The sequence below is a fragment of the Mobula birostris genome, chromosome 26 (assembly GCF_030028105.1).
Source record: "Mobula birostris isolate sMobBir1 chromosome 26, sMobBir1.hap1, whole genome shotgun sequence".
Lineage (NCBI taxonomy): Eukaryota > Metazoa > Chordata > Chondrichthyes > Myliobatiformes > Myliobatidae > Mobula > Mobula birostris.
In genome coordinates this window covers 3,394,672-3,413,200 of record NC_092395.1, presented here as the reverse complement: position 1 = coordinate 3,413,200, position 18,529 = coordinate 3,394,672, and positions in this window count along the sequence as shown.

The following is an 18,529-nucleotide window of genomic DNA, read 5'->3' as shown; positions in this document are numbered from 1 at the left end:
TGTGTAAAGTACTCAACATGGAAAATTGTCATTTTGTTTTCTTTCAGTCTGAAAGAAATGTCATCAACAGTTTGGACTCTGCGTGGATTCAAGAGATAAAGGCATCAATCTGTGTCTGGCAGAAGGCTTGCATTAATGGACGGCAGTTGGAAAAATTGTTCCACTGGTCCCTTCAGCGTTTCACTGCAGGGGGACGAGGTACTTTGCCAAGCTGGGCAAACCATTTATATGTCATAAGCTAATAATATACTGTGCAGACATGACCGCATCAATGACACTAACAGCTACTCTAATCATATCAGAATCTGATTCACTTATTTATCACATGTGCATCGAAACACACAGTGAAGGACGTAGTTTGCCGTAAGTAACCCCCTGATGTGCTGGGGGCAGTCACACATTCTGACACTAACATAGCACGTCCACAGTGTTCAGCAAAACAACACAAACAAAAACAGAGCAGCTATGTGTTCCAATAGAAAATATGCAGAGAATGTTAGTAATGGCCTGAAATATAGTCCCTCGTTAATCAAACATTCACATTAACAGACTTCCCAGTATTATAAAAAGTACTGTTGTAAAGTCTTTGGCACATACACTGCCTATAAAAAGTATTCGCCCCCCTCCTTGGAAGTTTTCATGCTATATTGTTTTACAACATTGAATCACAATGGATTTAATTTGGTTTATTTGACACTGATCAACAGAAAAAGACTCTTTCATGTCAAAGTGAAAACACATCTCTACAAAGTGATCCAAATCAATTACCAATATAAAACACAAAATAATTGATTGTACAAGTATTCCCCCCCCTTTAATGTGACACACCAAATCATCAGTGGTGCAGCCAATTGGTTTTAAAAGTCACATAATTAGTTAAATGTTGATCACCTGTGTGCAGTCAAGGTGTTTCAATTGAAAATACACCTGTGTCTGGAAGGTCCAACTGCTGGTGAGTCAGTATCCTGGCAAAAACTACACCATAAAGACAAAAGAACACTCCAAGCAACTCCGAGAAAAAGGTTATTGAAAAGCACAAGTCAGCAGATGGATACAAAATTTTCCAAGAACCTGAATATCCTTTGGGGTATAGTTGATGCAATCACCAAGAAATAGAAAGAATATGGCACAGCTGTAAGAAACACAGACAACCTACAGCACAATACAGGCCCTTTGGCCCACAAAGCTGTGCCGAAGAAATGACCTTGGGTTAGCCATAGCCCTCTATTTCTCTGAGCTCCATGTACCCATCCAGGAGTCTCTTAAAAGACCCTATCGTATCTGCCCCCACCACCATTGCCGGCAGCCCATTCCATGCACTCACCACTCTCTGCATAAAAAACTTACCCCTGACATCTCCTCTGTCCCTACTTCCAAGTAGCTTAAAACTGTGCCCTCTTGTGCTAGCCATTTCAGCCTTGGGAAAAAGCCTCTGACTATCCACACGATCAATGCCTCTCGTCATCTTGTATACTTCTATCAGGTCACCTCTCATCCTCCATCGTTCCAAGGAGAAAAGGCTGAGTTCACTCAACCTATTCTCAACCTAACCTGTAAATCTGCCTAGAGCAGGCTGTCCTCAAAAACAGTGATTGTGCAAGAAGGGGACTGGTGAGAGAGGCTACCAAGAGACCTATGACAACTCTGGAGGAGTTACAAGCTTCAGTGGCTGAGATGGGAGAGACAGCGCATACAACTGTTGCCCGGGTGCTTCACCAGTTGCAGTTTTATGGGAGAGTGGCAAAGAGAAAGCCACTGTTGAAAAAAACTCACGTGAAATCTCGGCTAGAGTTTGCCAGAAGGTATGTGGGAGACTCTGGTCAGCTGGAAGAAGGTTCTATGGTTTGATGAAACCAACAGATTAAACACTATGCTTGGTGTAACACTGCACATCATCAAAACCACAACATCCCTACCATGAAGCATGGTGGTGGCTGCATCATGCTGTGGGGATGCTTCACTGCAGCAGGCCCTAGAAAGTTGTGAAGGTAGAGGGTAAAATGAATGCAGTAAAATACGGGGAAATCCTGGAGGAAAGCCTGATGCAAGAGAACTACGGCTTGGGAGAAGATTTGTTTTCCAGCAAGACACTAACCCCAAGCATAAAGCCAAAGCTACACAGGAATGGCTTAAAAACAACAAAGTTAATGTCCTGGAGTGGCCAAGTCAGAGTCCAGACCTCAATCCAATTAAAAATTTGTGGCTGGACTTGAAAAGGGCTGTTCACTCACGATCCCCATGCAATCTGAAAGAGTTTGAGCAGTTTTGTAAAGAAGAATGGGGAAATATTGCAGTGTCCAGATGTGCAAAGCTGATGGACCTATCCACACAGACTGTAATTGTTGCCAAAGGTGCATCTACTAAATACTGACTTGAAGGGTGTAAGTACTTGTGCAATCAATTATTTTGTGTTTTATATTTGTAATTGATTTAGATCACCTTAAAGAGATCTGTTTTCACTTTGACACGGAGTCTTTTTCTGTTGTTTACCGCCAACGAAAGTCAAATTAAATCCATTGTGTTTCAATGTTGTAAAACAATAAAACATGGAAACTTCCAAAGAGGGTGGGTGTGTGCCATGAATACTTTCTATAGGCACTGTATATTTGCTAGGGTGCCTAGGACCTTTCCACAGTAATTTTATGTATTACACTGTACAGCTGCCACACACACAAAAAAACAAATTTCATGACACATGTGAGTGATGATAAACCTGATTCTGATCTGGGTCTCTACTGTGGACTGAGGGTGGAAGGGGACAGGGAGAGGGGAATCATGGTTGGGAAAGGGGGAAGGGAGAGGGGAGGGAGCAGGAAGCACTATTGACACATTCTGTAATGATCAATAATCCAATTGTTTGGAATCAAATGGCCTTGCCTGGTGTCTCAGGGCTGGGTGTGTCTGCACTCGCGTCACCCCCCAACCCTGACACTCCTCTGCCACCTGTCCCACACCCTTCCCACAGTGCTCCACCCTCACCAATCCCAACATCCTTTCCTCCTGCCAGATTTACAAACTCACTCTCCACTCCATATTGACAAACACAGTACTGTGCACCCTAGATGTACTGTATCTATCTCTCTCTCTCTCTCTCGCTCTATATATATATATATATATATATATATATATATACACACACACATACATGCATGTGTGTGTGTGTACCAAAGACTGTGTACAGTACTGTATAACTGTATATAAAAATAATAACCATATTACTGTAATCAATATTCACAAACCATCCTAACACCGTATCAGTAAGAAGTTTTCCTCAAACTCTTTGCTGACAGAGATGAAATTAAATCTTGCCACGTCTGTTTAGGAGATTACTGAACTGGATTCCTCACTCAGCTGAAGTACCGTCTATTTATTTATTTATTGAGATACAACACAGAACAGACCCTTCCCACCACACTGTCCAGAAATCCTCTGATTCAATCTTAGTCTAATTATAATCACCCATTGACCTACTACCCCGAACATCTTTGGACTGTGGGAGGAAATCCACGTGGTCACTGGGAGAGCTTATAAAGTGCTTACAGGTGGTGGCAGGAATTGAACCAGAGTTTCCTGTACCGTAAATTGTTGTGCTAACCACTACGCTTCTGTGCCGCCCTAAAAGCCCTTTCACCGAGGCCTACCACTGGCTAAACAAACTCTTTTGAAAGTTTAGATGCTGAAGACCATGTTTGTACAGAGACATTGCCCAGAATTTGAGTGGGTCCAAATAATCACCAACATCTGTCTCACTCAGGAGCAGAGGTTGGTCTTTGGCCTACAATGTGTGACCTGTCAAAGCACAAGTCCTGGGTCTTCTCTGCTGTTCCCCACAAGGACCCTGAGGACTCTCTACTTCCATGGCCTGTTATGTCAGTGAAATACAGTCCCAAACAAAGCTGTTGACAATTGGAGTCTGTTAGAACTGGAGACTGGGCTTCAGGTGCCTCATATTGAGGTACTGGTGCATTGTTATTTCATTGGTGGGAAAGGATAACCAATTGGCCCGGTTTCTGAGCTGCACTGTTCTATGACGCTATGACTCTATTTCCATGATAAGCACAAGAGATTCTGCAGACACTGGAAACCAGAACAACTCACATAAAATGGTGCAGGAACTCAGCAGGTCAGGCAGCGTCTATGGAGAGGAATAAACAGTCAGCACTTCAGTAAAAAGCTGAATCTTGGGATAGTTAGTTGGGATGGGAGGGTTAGGGAGGGGTATCGTCCTGGTGCAGGTCAATGGGACTAGGCAGATTAACAGTTCAGCAGGGACCAGATGAGATGAAAGCTTGTTTCTGTGCTCTATTATTCTATGACTTTTTGGCATTAGCGTTGGAGTGGACCGGAAGGAGATTCATGAGAACAATTCTGGGAGTGAAAGGATTAATGTATGAGTTAGCATTTGAAGGCTCTGGGCCTGTACTCACTGGAGTTTCAAATGCAGGGGATCTCACTGAAACCTATCAAATATTGAAATGCCTAGATAGAGTGGACATGGAGATGTTTCCAGTAGAGGGCATAGCCTCAGAATAGAGGGATATCCCTTTAGAACAGAGATGAGGAGTTATTTATTTAACCATTGTCTTGTGATTTTGTAGAATTCATTGCCACAGATGGCCGTGGAGGCCAAATCATTGGATATATTTAAAGCGGAGGTTGATAGGTTCTTGATTAGTCAGGGTGTCAAAGGTTACGGGGAGAAGACAGGAGAATGGGGTTAAAAGGGATAATATCAGCTGTGATGGAATGGTGGAGCAGACTCGATGGGCTGAATGGTCTAATTCTACTCCTATATCTTGTGTCTTATGACTCTGTCTTCATGGGATTCTCTCATAATTTATGGACAGCCCAGTGGTTCATTGGGTAGAGAATCTGCCTTGCAGCAGCAGAGACACAGGTTCAATCCCACGCTCTGGTGTTGTATACGCAGAGTCCGTACAATCTCCTGGCTGTTCCGGTTTCCTCCTAAATTCCAAAGACATGGGGAATGTTCAGTTTATCAGTCACTGGAAATTGTCCCATGCTGGGCTAGTGAGTGACTGACTCTGACTGGACCTAATGAGAAGAAAAATATATTGATGAGTGATCAATGGGTGATTGATGATCGAAGGGACTGTTTCCATGCTATATCTCTCTGTGACTCCAACACTTCATAGTAGATGGATTAGTGCAGAAAATAACAACCCGAGGTTTGTGAGGCTTTGGTTAATCCATCTTTCGCAGGTTTCATGGGAAAGTGCAAATGCTGATTGAAATTATTTAGAGAATCTGTCCTGGGTCAGCACATAAGCATCATTACAAAGAAAGCACTGCAGTGCTTCTGCGTTTTTATAAGCTTGCAAAGATTTGGCATGCCATCTAAAACTTTGACAAAGTTTTATAAAAACATTGAAGAGTATATTGACTGGTATAGAACACCAATGGAAAAGCCTACAAAACGTAGTCAATATGGCCCAGTCCATCACGGGAAAAGCCCTCCGCACCATTCAGCACATCTACATGAAGGGCTGCCACAAGAAAGTAGCATCTGTCATCAGTGACCCCCATCACCCAGGCCAGGCTCTCTTCTCACTGCTGCCATTGAGGAGGTGGTACAGGAGCCTCAGGACTCTCACCACCAGGTTGAAGAACAATTATTGCCCCCCAACCATCAGGCTCTTGAACCAGAGGGGATAACTTCACTCACCCCAACACTCAACTATTTCCACAACCAATGGATTCACTTTCAAGAACTCTTCATGTTATGTTCTCAATTAATATTGCCTATTCATTTATTGTTATTGTTATTATTATTTTCTTTTTGTCTTTGCACAGTGTGTTGTTTCTTTGATACATTGTCTGTCCATCCAGTAGGGTGTGGTCTTTCATTGATTCTGTTGTGTCTCCTGCATTTATTGTGAATGCCCACAGAAAAATGAATCCCAGTGTTGTACATGGTGACAGATATGTACTTTGATAATATATAGTCATAGTCATACTTTATTGATCCCCGGGGAAATTGGTTTTCGTTACAGTTGCACCATAACGACATTTACTCTGTACTTTGAAATATTTCTAAGTGGTTATTTGGGTAAAGGTCACAAAGACTGCAATGAATCATTTGTCCCTTCACTTGCAAAATTCTGGCTTCAGGTGTTGAAATGTTTCCCATTCATTTAAAGTGCATTCTGCAGTGAGAATACTACCAGTACTGAGGTATTTTTAGTTCAGTGGAGAAGTTTTACATTGCCTGCAGTTTGCACTGAGAATTGCAGACTTCAATTAATTAAATGTCAAAGAGGTGCACGTGGCTTCCTGACTTTACCTGCGGTCTTTCAGTGCTGAGGCTCTGACTCCAGGTTCCCCCACCCTTGACAAAGACCAACATCTGGGGGGGGGGGGGGAGAGAATGAGGCTGCTCCACTTCTCACATCACCCTAACACAAGAGATTCCATGGATATTTATTGCCTACATATTTTTTTATTATTCTTTGTCTTTTTGTATGTTTTTGCAATCTGGTTGATTGCCAAGTTGGTGCAGCCTTTCACTGAATCTGTTGTGGTTATTGTTCTGTAGATTTACTGACTATTGCCACAAGAAAATGAGTTTGCAGATGGTGCCGTAGATAATAATTTACCTTGAACTTTGAGATGCTGGAAATCCAGAGCAACGCACACAAAATGCTAGGGGAACAGCAGGTCAGCAGCATTTGTGGAAATGAAAACTGTAATGTATGGATCTATTTCTTTAACAGCAATGTCTCCCCCACCCCCAGCACTACGTTTTGATCTGCTGTCTGCACTTGCGCATTGCTCGCTCTCTCTTTCGCTGCAATGTGAATACGCCAGTTAAAGCTGCCTGCCACATATATGCTTTTACTTAATCGACATGTCATTACAAAGACACAACAAACTGGTGCCAACTACAAACTTGAAAATCAGAAGATATCATGAACTGCACCACCAGTTAGCCGGCTGGTGGCGTAGTGGCATCTGTGCCGGACTTTGGAGCGAAGGCTCCCGAGTTAGAATCCAGCTGGCTCCCTTGCACGCTTTCCAGCCGTGCTGGGTTGAGCGTCGAGCTAGCAACTCGGCCTCGTAAAAATGAGAAAGCCTGCTGAAAAAACTATGTCATTACGGCATCCTGATGACTCCACTCGGAGTTGGGGGGGGGGGCACCAACAGTTACGGAATGAAACAGTGAGAGGAAAGAGTTAAATAGTACTGAAGCCATCGTGGACTCTAACAAAGGGTCGTGTGAGTAACAGCCTACATAGTACACAGTGAAAGTCACACAACTAGCAAAGTTAAAGTGAAAATAACGTGGCAATGGCTTCAGTTGGGAAAGCTGATGAATTTGATAGCACTAATGAAGGCTGGGAGTCATGTATCGAGAGGGTTGGACTGTATTGTAATGCAAACAATGTGGAGGAGCAAAAGAAACCACCCATACCTCCTAGGATGGAACATAGCAATCCCTGAAAAGCCAGTAGGTAAGATGTTCAATGAAATTGTTTGAATTTTGCAAAATCACTTGAGCCCTAAACCACTGGTAATAGCTGAGAGATTTGGATTTTAAAAAAGGAACTAGTCAAAGGATGAAAGCATTTCTTAATACATTGCAGAACTGTTCAGACTTTCCCAGTGCTGTGACATCAGAGACAGACTTTCTGATTCATTAAGGGTCAGGGTTGTATGTGGCATGCATAGGCAAAGCACTCAAAAGAGGCTACTATCAGAAAGAGACCTAACCTTAGAACGGGTATTGACCATTTCAATATCATTAGAGACTGCAGCAAAGGATGCAGCAGAACTACAAAAAAGGATTTAGAATGTGAAATGCACAAAATGTCCCTGAATAGTGCAAAAAGCTAAAAATGTCATCGATGTGGCAAATCCTCCCATAGTGCAAATGACTATTGGTTCAAAGAAAAGTCTGCAGAAAGTGTCACTGACCAGTTCACATAGAGAGTGTGTGCAAGGCAGACAAAAAGCACAACCAAGTGAAAAGTCTGAAACACAAAACTAAGCAAGTGCATAAAGTGACTGAATGTGAAACTGAATCAGACAACACAGTCTGACAAAGGTGAACTATCATGCCTAGAACTGCAGAGTATTACTGCAGCAGATCACAAGATCATCTGGATCACAACAGACGAGTCTGGTGTAAAACTGAAAATGGAGCTGAACACAGGGTCAGCTTTGTCCATAGTTTCAGAGGCTAACTACAACAGACTGTTTCCTAAGCTACCTTTTGAAAAGACCTCAGTGATGCCAAAGATCTACACAGGCGAAAAAGTGTCCCCCAAAGGCAAACTGAAAGTGAAGGTGACATATGGAGACCAAACACAACAGCTAGGGCTTTATGTGCTGAAAAATGAAAGGCCAGCACTTTTCGGACATGAATGGTTGAGAAAAATCCAACTAGACTGCCACTCAATCAAAGCTCTCAATGTGGCATCAACAGGCAATGGCAGCCCAAATGGTGGTGTTAACCAGAGACTGGCACAGCTGCTTAATGCTAATGAGAAGGTGTTTGAGAAGAGGATTGGTAAACTCAAAGGCATGACGGCCAGAATTGAACTGTATGAAACAGCAACACTATGATTACATAAAACACATCCAGTGCCTTATGCACCATGTCCTAAAGTGGATGCTGAACTGCAGAGCTTGGAGGCATCTGGAATTGTCTCCAAGGTAGAGTGGAGCGATTGGGCCATGCCCATTGTCTCAGTGATCAAGAAAGGGAATGCCGAAGCTGTTCACATATGTGGGGATTTCAAAGTGACCATCAACCCTGTGCTGCGTACTGTGCAGAATCCTTGCCATGAAGAGAAGACATTTTTGCATCTTTGGCAGGCGAGGAGAGGTTTACAAAGATTGACTTGTCACAAGTCTATCTGCAAATGGAGATTGAGGAGTCAAGCAGGAAGTTCCTCACAATCAACACTCACAAGGGACTGTTCCACTATAATCGTTTCATGTTTGGTGTCAAAACAGCTCCAACAATTTGGCAAAGAACAATGGACCAAGTGCTCCAAGATATCCCAGGAACACAACATTAGTTTGATGACATCATTGTGACTGGCAAGAATGATGACAAGCACCTCCAGAACCTTGACAGAGTGTTTACCAGGCAGAGTGAGTATAGTATGCGCACAAAGGAGAGAAATGTAAGTTTTTCAAGAATGAAATCTCATATTGTGGACATGTCATTGACAAGCAGGGCTGACACATAAGTCACAAGAGAAGATTGAAGCAGTGCTACAGGCACCCAAACCAGGAAATGTGTCACAGCTCAAGTCAAATTTGGACCTTGTGAACTATTACTACCAGTTCAGAAACATAGAAAACCTATAGCACCATACAGGCCCTTCAGCCCACAAAGCTGTGCCGAACATGTCCTTACCCTAGAACTACCTAGGGTTACCCATAGCCCTCTATTTTTCTAAACTCCATGTACCTATCCAGGAGTCTCCTAAAAGACCCTATCGTTTCTGACTCCACCACCACCGCCAGCAGCCCATTCCACGCACTCACCACTCTCTGCGTAAAAAACTTACCCCGACATCTCCTCTGTACCTACTTCCAAGCACCTTAAAACTATGCCCTCTTGTGCTAGCCATTTCAGCCCTGGGGAAAAGCCTCTGACTATCCACGCGTTCAATGCCTCTCATTATCTTGTACACCTCTATCAGGTCGCCTCTCATCCTCCGTTGCTCCAATGAGAAAAGGCCAAGTTCACTCAAACTATTCTCATAATGCATGGTCCCCAATCCAGGTAACATCCTTGTAGATCTCCTCTTCACCCTTTCTATGGTTTCCACATCCTTCCTGTAGTGAGGCAACCGGAAATGAGCACAGTACTCCAAGTGGGGTCTGACCTGGATCCTCTATAGCTGCAAAATTACTTCTCGGTTCTTGAACTCAGTCCCACAATTGGTGAAAGCTAATACACTGTATGCCTTTTTAACCACAGAGCCAACCTGTGCAGCTGCTCTGAGTGTCCTATGGACTCGGACTCCAAGATCCCTTTGATCCTCCACACTGCCAAGAGTCTTACCATTAAAACTATATTCTGCCATCATATTTGACCTACCAAAATGAACCACCTCACACTTATCTGAGTTGAGTTCCATCTGCCACTTCTCAGCCCAGTTTTGCACATTATCAATGTCTCGTTGCAACCTCTAACAGCCCTTCACACTATCCACAACACCCCCAACCTTTGTGTCATCAGCAAATTTACTAACCCATCCCTCCAGTTCCTCATCCAGGTCATTTATAAAAATCACAAAGAGAAGGGGTCCCAGGACAGATCCCTAAGACACACCACTGGTCACCGACCTCCATGCGGAATATGACCCATCTACAACCACTCTTTGCCTTCTGTGGGCAAGCCAGTTCTGGATCCACAAAGCAATGTCCCCTTGGATCCCATGCCTCCTTACTTTCTCAATAAGCCTTGCATGGGGTATCTTATCAAATGCCTTGCTGAAATCCATATACACTACATCTACTGCTCTACCTTCATCAATGTGCTCTGTCACATTCTCAAAAAATTCAGTCAGGCTCATAATGCACGATCTGCCTTTGACAAAGCTATGCTGACTATTCCTAATCATATTATGCCTCTCCAAATGTTCATAAATCCTGCCTCTCAGGATCTTCTCCATCAACTTACCAACCACTGAAGTAAGACTCACTAACCTATAAATTCCTGGACTATGTCTACTCCATTTCTTAAATAAGGGAACAGCATCCGCAACCCTCCAATCCTCCAGAACCTTTCCTGTCCCCATTGATGATGCAAAGATCATCACCAGAGGCTCAGCAATCTCCTCCCTCGCTTCCCACAGTAGCCTGGGGTACGTCCCGTCCAGTCCCAGTGACTTATCCAACTTGATGCTTTCCAAAAGCTCCAGCACATCCTCTTCCTTAATATCTACATGCTCAAGCTTTTCAGTCCACTGTATGTCATCCCTACAATTGCCAAGATCCTTTTCCCCAGTGAATACTGAAGCAAAGTATTTATTAAGTTCCTCTGCTATCTCCTCCAGTTCCATACACACTTTTCCCTGTTACACTTGATTGGTCTTATTCTCTCACATCTTATCCTCTTGCTCTTCACCTACTTGTAGAATGCCTTGGGGTTTTCCTTAATCCTGTCCGCCAAGGCCTTCTCACTGCTCTCCTAATTTCATTCTTAAACTCCTTCCTGCTAGCCTTGTAATCTTATAGATCTCTATCATTACCTAGTTTTTGAACCTTTTCCTCTTGACTAGATTTACAACAGCCTTTGTACACCACAGTTCCTGTACCCTACCATCCTTTCCCTGTCTCATTGGAACGTACCTATGCAGAAACCTATGCAAATATCCCCTGAACATTTGCCATATTTCTTCTGTACATTTCCTTGAAAATATCTGTTTCCAATTTATGCTTCCAATTTCCTGCCCGATAGCCTCATATTTCCCCTTACTCCAATTAAACATTTCCCTAACTTGACTGTTCCTATCCCCCTCCAATGCTATGGTAAAGGAGATAGAATTGTGATCACTATCTCCAAAATGCTCTCCCACTGAGAGATCTGACTCCTGACCAGGTTCATTTCCTAGTACCAGATCAAGTACAGCTTCTCCTCTTGTAGGCTTGTCTATATACTGTCAGGAAACCTTCCTGAACACACCTAATAAACTCCACCCCATCTAAACCCCTCACACTAGGGAAATGCCAATATTTGGGAATTTAAAATCTCCTACCACAACAACCCTGTTATTATTACACCTTTGCAGAATCTGTTTCCCTATCTGCTCCTTGATGTCCCTGTTACTATTGTGTGGTCTATAAAAAAAACCCAGTAGAGTTATTGACCCCTTCCTATTCCTAACTTCCACCCACAGAGACTCCATAGACAACCCCTCCATGACTTTTTCCTTTTCTGCAGCTGTGACACTATCTCTGATCAACACTGCCTCCCCTCCACCCCCACCCCGCTGTCCTTTCTGAAACATCTAAAGCCTGGTACTTGAAGTAGCCATTCCTGCCCCTACACAATCCAAGTCTCTGTAATGGCCACAACATCATAGCTCCAAGTGCTGATCCATGCTCTAAGCTCATCGGCTTTATTCACAATACTCCTCACATTAACATAGACACATCTTAAATCATTGGACTGAACATGTCCCTTCTCTATCACCTGCCTATCCTCCCTTTCACACTGTCTCCAAGCTTTCTCTATCTGTGAGACAACCTCCCTTTGTTCCGTCACGTCAGTTTGGTTCCCACCCCCCAGCAATTCTAGTTTAAACTCTCCCCACCAGGATATTGGTCCCCCTGGGATTCAAGTACAACCCGTCCTTTTTGTACAGGTCACTCCTGCCCCAAAAGGGGTCTCAATGATCCAGGAATCTGAATCTGTCCCCTGCTCCAATCCCTCAGCCACGCATTTATCCTCCACCTCATTCTATTCCTATACTCTGTCACGTGGCACAGGCAGTAATCCCGAGATTACTACCTTCGTGGTCCTGCTTCTTAACTTCCTTCTTAACTCCTTGCCGTCTGTTTTCAGGACCTCCTCCCTGTTGTTGGTACCAATATATACCATGACCTCTGGCTGTTCTCCTTCCCACTTCAAGATATCGTGGACACAATCAGAAACATCCCAGACCCTGGCACCTGGGAGGCAAACTACCATCGGCATTGTGGAAAATCCGTGTTATAGGAGTGGAAAATCCTATAAAAGGTAGAGGATATGGACCAGACCATCATGGGTAAAGCCCTCCCCAGCATCGAGCAGATCTACATGAAGCATTACCACAAGAATGCAGCATCCATCATCAGGGACCCCCACCACCCCAACTAGCTTTTCTCATCCCTGCCATCACGAAGAAGGTTAAAGATTATCATGTTCCACCCCACCAGCTTCAGGAGCAGTTATTGCCCCTCAACCGTCAGGATCTTGAAGCAGTAGGCATAACTTCACTTGCCCCTTTTTTGTGAAGTTCCCACATTCTATGGACTTACTGTCAAGGATGTTTCATCTCACATTCTTGATATTGCTTATTGTTATTTCTTTCTTTATTTGCATAGTTTGTTGTCATTTGCACACTGATTGCATGGCCAAGTTGGTGCAGTCTTTCATCGATTCTATTATTACTATTCTATTATGGATTTATTAAGTATTCCCACAAGAAAATGCATCTCAAGGTTGTATTTAGTGACATAAATGTACTTTGATAATGAATTTCACAATGAACTTTGAACAAACCATCACAGTTTGTGGAAAACACTCCCACCTAGTGGTAGAACTTTGCAATAACAGGTCTATTTTATACTTTAAGCAACTCACATCAAAGTCACCAGGCAGCATCTCTAGGAAGAGGTACAGTTCATGTTTCGGGTCGAGACTCTATCAGAACTAACTGAAGAGCTAGTAAGAGATTTGAAAGGGGGAGGGGGAGGGGGAGATCTGAAATGATAGGAGAAGACAGGAGGGGGAGGGATGGAGCCAAGAGCTGGAAAGTTGATTGGCAAAAGGGATATGAGAGGATCATGGGACAGGAGACCAAGGGAGAAAGAAAAGGGGGAGGGGGAAGCCCAGAGGATGGGCAAGGGGTATAGTGAGAGGGACAGAGGGAGAAAAAGGAGAGAGAAAAAAAAAGAATGTGTATATAGCAGATGGGGTACAAGGGGGAGGTGGGGCATTAGCAGAAGTTTGAGGAGTCAATGTTCTGAGCATTGAACATCTTTCCTGTCTTCTATCATTTTGGATCTCCCACCCTCACTTTCAAATCTCTTACTATCTCTTCTTTCAGTTAGTCCTGATGAAGGGTCTTGGCCCAAAACGTCGACTGTACCTCTTCCTCGAGATGCTGCCTGGCCTGCTGGGTTCACCAGCAACTTTGATGTGTGTTGCTTGAATTCCCAGCATCTGCAGAATTCCTCATGTTTGCTGTTTTATACTTCATTATCACCAAACAATTGATACTAGAACATACAATAATCATAGCAATATTTGATTCTGCATTTCCCGCTTCCTGGATTTCAAATCAATAGTAAATATTAAAAATTTAAATTATAAACCATAAATAGAAAATAGAAAAATGGAAAGTAAGGTAGTGCAAAAAAAACCGAGATGCAGGTCCGGATACTTGGAGGGTACGGCCCAGATCCAGCTCAGGACCCGTTCAGCAGTCTTATCACATTTTCCCATCTGCCTTTCACAATATCCAAGGATCTAAACAGATTTTCAAATTTCTTTAAAAAGTAATACGCACAAAATGCTGGAGCAACTCAGCAGGTCAGGTAGCAACTATGGAAAGGAATAAATAGTCAACATTTTAGGCTGAGATCCTTCATCAGGACAATCATTTTCGTAACTCTCTTTTGGCATATGTGGTTGTCTTCTTCCACTGTAATTTATTGGTTTTATTTCCTGCCCTCAAATTAAGAAAGCATGTTATTACAGGAAAACACCACTAGGTGGTAGTGCTGGCCACAAATAAAGAAGTGTTGTTATTGTAGACGAATACCACCAGGTCGAGGTGTTGTCCACAACTTTAAGGAGTCGCCAGCGAGGGCAATAGGGATTCGGAGGAGGGTGGGGGGGGGGTGAGGGTGTGGAAAGAGGTCACAGTGACAGTGAAGGCTACAGGGGCCAAAGGCGGCTACAGACTCAGTGAAATGTGAATTGAAAATGCCTGGCATTTCAGCCAATTCCTGACGAAATAAATAATTCCAGCAAAAAATAATCAATCTGAGGAGTTCAAAAACATGTGCAGTGATTGTATTGAAACATACAAGATCCTTGGGATGTGAGAACAGTCAGAACCTCAACCACAGTGACACAGTTACAAATCAGGAAATGCTCTTTTCCTTAGGAACCTCTTAATTAGGGTGGTATGTGGAACTCTGTCAGAGGGGTTGGGAGATCAGATAGTGGGGGACTATTTGGAGAGGAAACTGATATTTTTGACAGAGCAGGCATTGATGGTTGTGGTGCAATTACACGAGAGACTGGCATTGATTACCTTTGGCACGATAGGCTTGAGGGGCCCAGTAGCCTCTCCGGCTTTGTTTAGAGACTACGCAGAGAAAATGCCTGATCTCATGTTGAAATCTGGGCAGCCAGACAGTTAAACAAATCCATGCACTAACCCATTACACAAGGACAGAGCCAGAAAAAACAATCCCTATCCTACACCTCCTGTTGAAAAGACAGGGAAGTCTGAACCCAGACAAGTTCCATTGAAGAAATTAGCCCCCATTCTGAAACTTGAGGCAGATTTTATTGAAGGTTATAAAACAAGTAGAAATTCTACCCATTCATCTTCATAGACGCTGCCTGACTTGTTGAGTTCTTCCAGTATTCTGTATGTGTTGCTCTGGGTTTCCAGCATCTGCAGAATCTCTCAAGTTTGGATAAAATCTTTGTCAGGATCAAATTGACTGACCAACATAGGAGGCAACAACAGATCAGCACAACTGCAGGCAGCTTTTTCTGCTCAAATGGACATTTCAAAGAATGGTACAACACAGAAACAGGCCCTTCAACCCCTCTAGTCTGTGATGGACTGCTATTTTGCCTGGTCTCACTAACCTGCAATATAAACCCCCATTCCTCACCCAGGCCCACTCTTATCCAAGTTGCTCTTAAAGGTTGCAGTTAAACCCACATCCACCTCTTCTGCTGATCCACTTTCTCACTACCCTGTGGAGAAGTTCTGCCTCAGATATTTTGTTTTTCACCTTTGACCTCTAGTTCTAGTCTCACCCAACCTCAGTGAAAAAAACCTGCTTATATTTAAGCTACCTCACCAGTGGAACACTACAGACCACCTTTCTCGAGCATAGATTGTCAAGGTTGTTTTTTGCACTAATGCCTTGTTTTAGACATTTTTCTTTATGGACTTGTGCAATTCATCTGCCTGCTTTCAACATTTTCACTGCGAACAAAGATGACTAACTGCGCCAGGGGGCCAAGTAATGGATAGGAGTGAGGTGTTGCAGTTTGGAAAGTCTAATCAGAGTAGGACTTTCACAATGAATAGGGCACTGGGTAACTGACCTAGGGGCACAGGGCACAGACACATGGTTTCTTAAAAATGAAGCAAAAGGTTGAACGTTTTCTCCCTGCTACACTTCATCAGTCAGGGCTGAGAGTATGGGAGGTTTTAAGGCCATAAGACCACTAGATACAGGAGCAAAATTAGGCCATTTGGCCCATTGAGTCTGCCCTGCCATTTCATCAAGGCTGATCCAATTTTCCTCTCGGCCCAATCTCCTGCCTTCATTCCTCTAATGTGAGACTGTGCCCTCTGGGCAAAGACTATCCCACCATAGTTTCTGAATTCTTGTGCATGGAGGCCCAGAGACATCAAATGCTCTTAATCATTTTTATGAACCTCTTTTGAACCCTCTCCAGTTTCAGCACATCTTTTCTAAAATCAGGGACTCAAAACTGTTCATAACACTCCAAGTGAAGCCTCAACGTTACAACCTTGCTTTTATATTCCAGACACCTTGAATTGAATTCTAACATCACATTTACCTTCCTCACCAGACTCAACCTGCAAATTAAACTCTAGGGAATCCTGCACAAGGACTCCCAAATTCCTTTGCACCCCAGTTTTTGCAGTCCATTGAAAAAAACTCTGCAGAAGTGCATAACCACACACTTCCCGACACTGCATTCCATCTGCCGCTTAGTTGCCCATTCTGGACTTAGCCAAGTCCTTTTGTAGCTTCTCCATTTCCTGAAAACTACCTACCCTCCACCCATCTTCATATCATCTACAAACTTTGATGGCAACAAAGCCATCAATTCCATCATCCAAATCATTGACATACAACTTAAAACGAATTGGTCTCAGAGACCCCCAAGGAATACTACCAGTCTCTAACAGTCAATGAGAAAAGGCTCCCTTTGTTCCCACTCTTTGCCTCCTGCCAATTAGCCGCTGCTTTGTACATGCTAGAATCTTTCTTGTAATGCCATAGGTCGTAGCTTGTTAAGCAGCCTCATGTGTGGCACCTTGTCAAAGACCTTCTGAAAATCCCAGTACACAATATCGACCTTTGTTTATCCTGTCTGGAATTCTTTGAAGAAATAACAGATTTGTCAGGCAAGGAAACCATGCTGACTACAGCCTATTTTATCGTGTGCCTCCAAGTACCCCAAAACCACATCCTTAACAATCGACTCCAGCATCTTCCCAACCACAGGTCAGAATAACTGGTCTATATTTTCCTTTCTTCTGCCTCCCTCCTTTCTTGAAGAGGAGAGTGACATTTGCAATTTTCCAGTTTTCTGGAAACATTCCAGGATCTAGTGGTTCTTGAAAGATCATTACTAATGCCTCCACAATCTCATCAGTCACCTTTCAGAACCCTGGGGTGTAGTCCATCTGGTCCAGGTGACTTATCTACCTTCAGACAAGAAAAAAATCTGCAGATGCTGGAGAACTGAGCAACACAAAATGCTGGAGGGACTCAGCAGGCCAGGCAGCATCAATGGAAATGAGTACAGTTGACATTTCGGCCCAAAACATTAACTCTTTACTCTTTTCCATTGATGCTGCCTAGCCTACCGAGTTCCTCCAACAATTTGTGGTATCTACCTTCAGACCTTTGTTTCCCAAGAACCTTCTCCTGCATAATGACAACTTCTGACATCTGGAACATCCACCATACTGCTAACTTCTTGCACAGTGAAGGCTGATGCAAAATACATGTTCAGTTTGTCCACCATTACTAACCCTCCAGCACTGTTATCCAACAGGCCAATATCCACTCTTGCCCCTTTTACACTTTATGTAGCTCAAGAAACTTTTGGCATCTTTTTAATATTGATTATTACTCTCAGATTCCATATTACCTTAATGACTTTAGTTGTCTTCTGTTGGTATTTAAAAGCTTCCCAATTTTCTACCTTCCAACCAATTTTTGCTCTACTTTTGCCATTTTTGGCTTAGACTTCTCATTATCCATAGTTGTGTCACCTTCCCTTCAGAATACTTCTTCCTCTTTGTTCTGAATTGCTTCCAGAAATTCCAGCCATTACTGCTCTGCCATCATCCTTGCCAGTGTTCTTTCCCCAATAAATTCTGGCCAACTCCTCTCTCATGTCTGTAATCTCTTTTATTCCACTTTAATACTGATATATCTGACTTTAGCTTCTTAAATTGAGGTGAATTCTATCACACAATGATCACTCTCCCCTAAACGTTCTTCTACCTTCAGCTCTAATCAATATGCAGATTGGGGAAAATCAGATTGGTACTGAATTTCAAGAGGGAAATTTCTAGAATGCCTATGACACAGCTCTTTGGAGCAGCTTGTGGTTGAGCCCACCAGGCATCATCCATTCTCAATTGGGTGTTGTGCAATGAACTGGAATTGAAGTATCCCATGACTATTGTGACATTGCCCTTTTGACATACATTTTTCATCTCCCATTGTAACATGTAGACCACATCCTTACTACTGGTTGGGGGGGGGGGAAAGAGAAGAGAGAGTCTAAATACAACTCTGTCTTTATACCATTGCA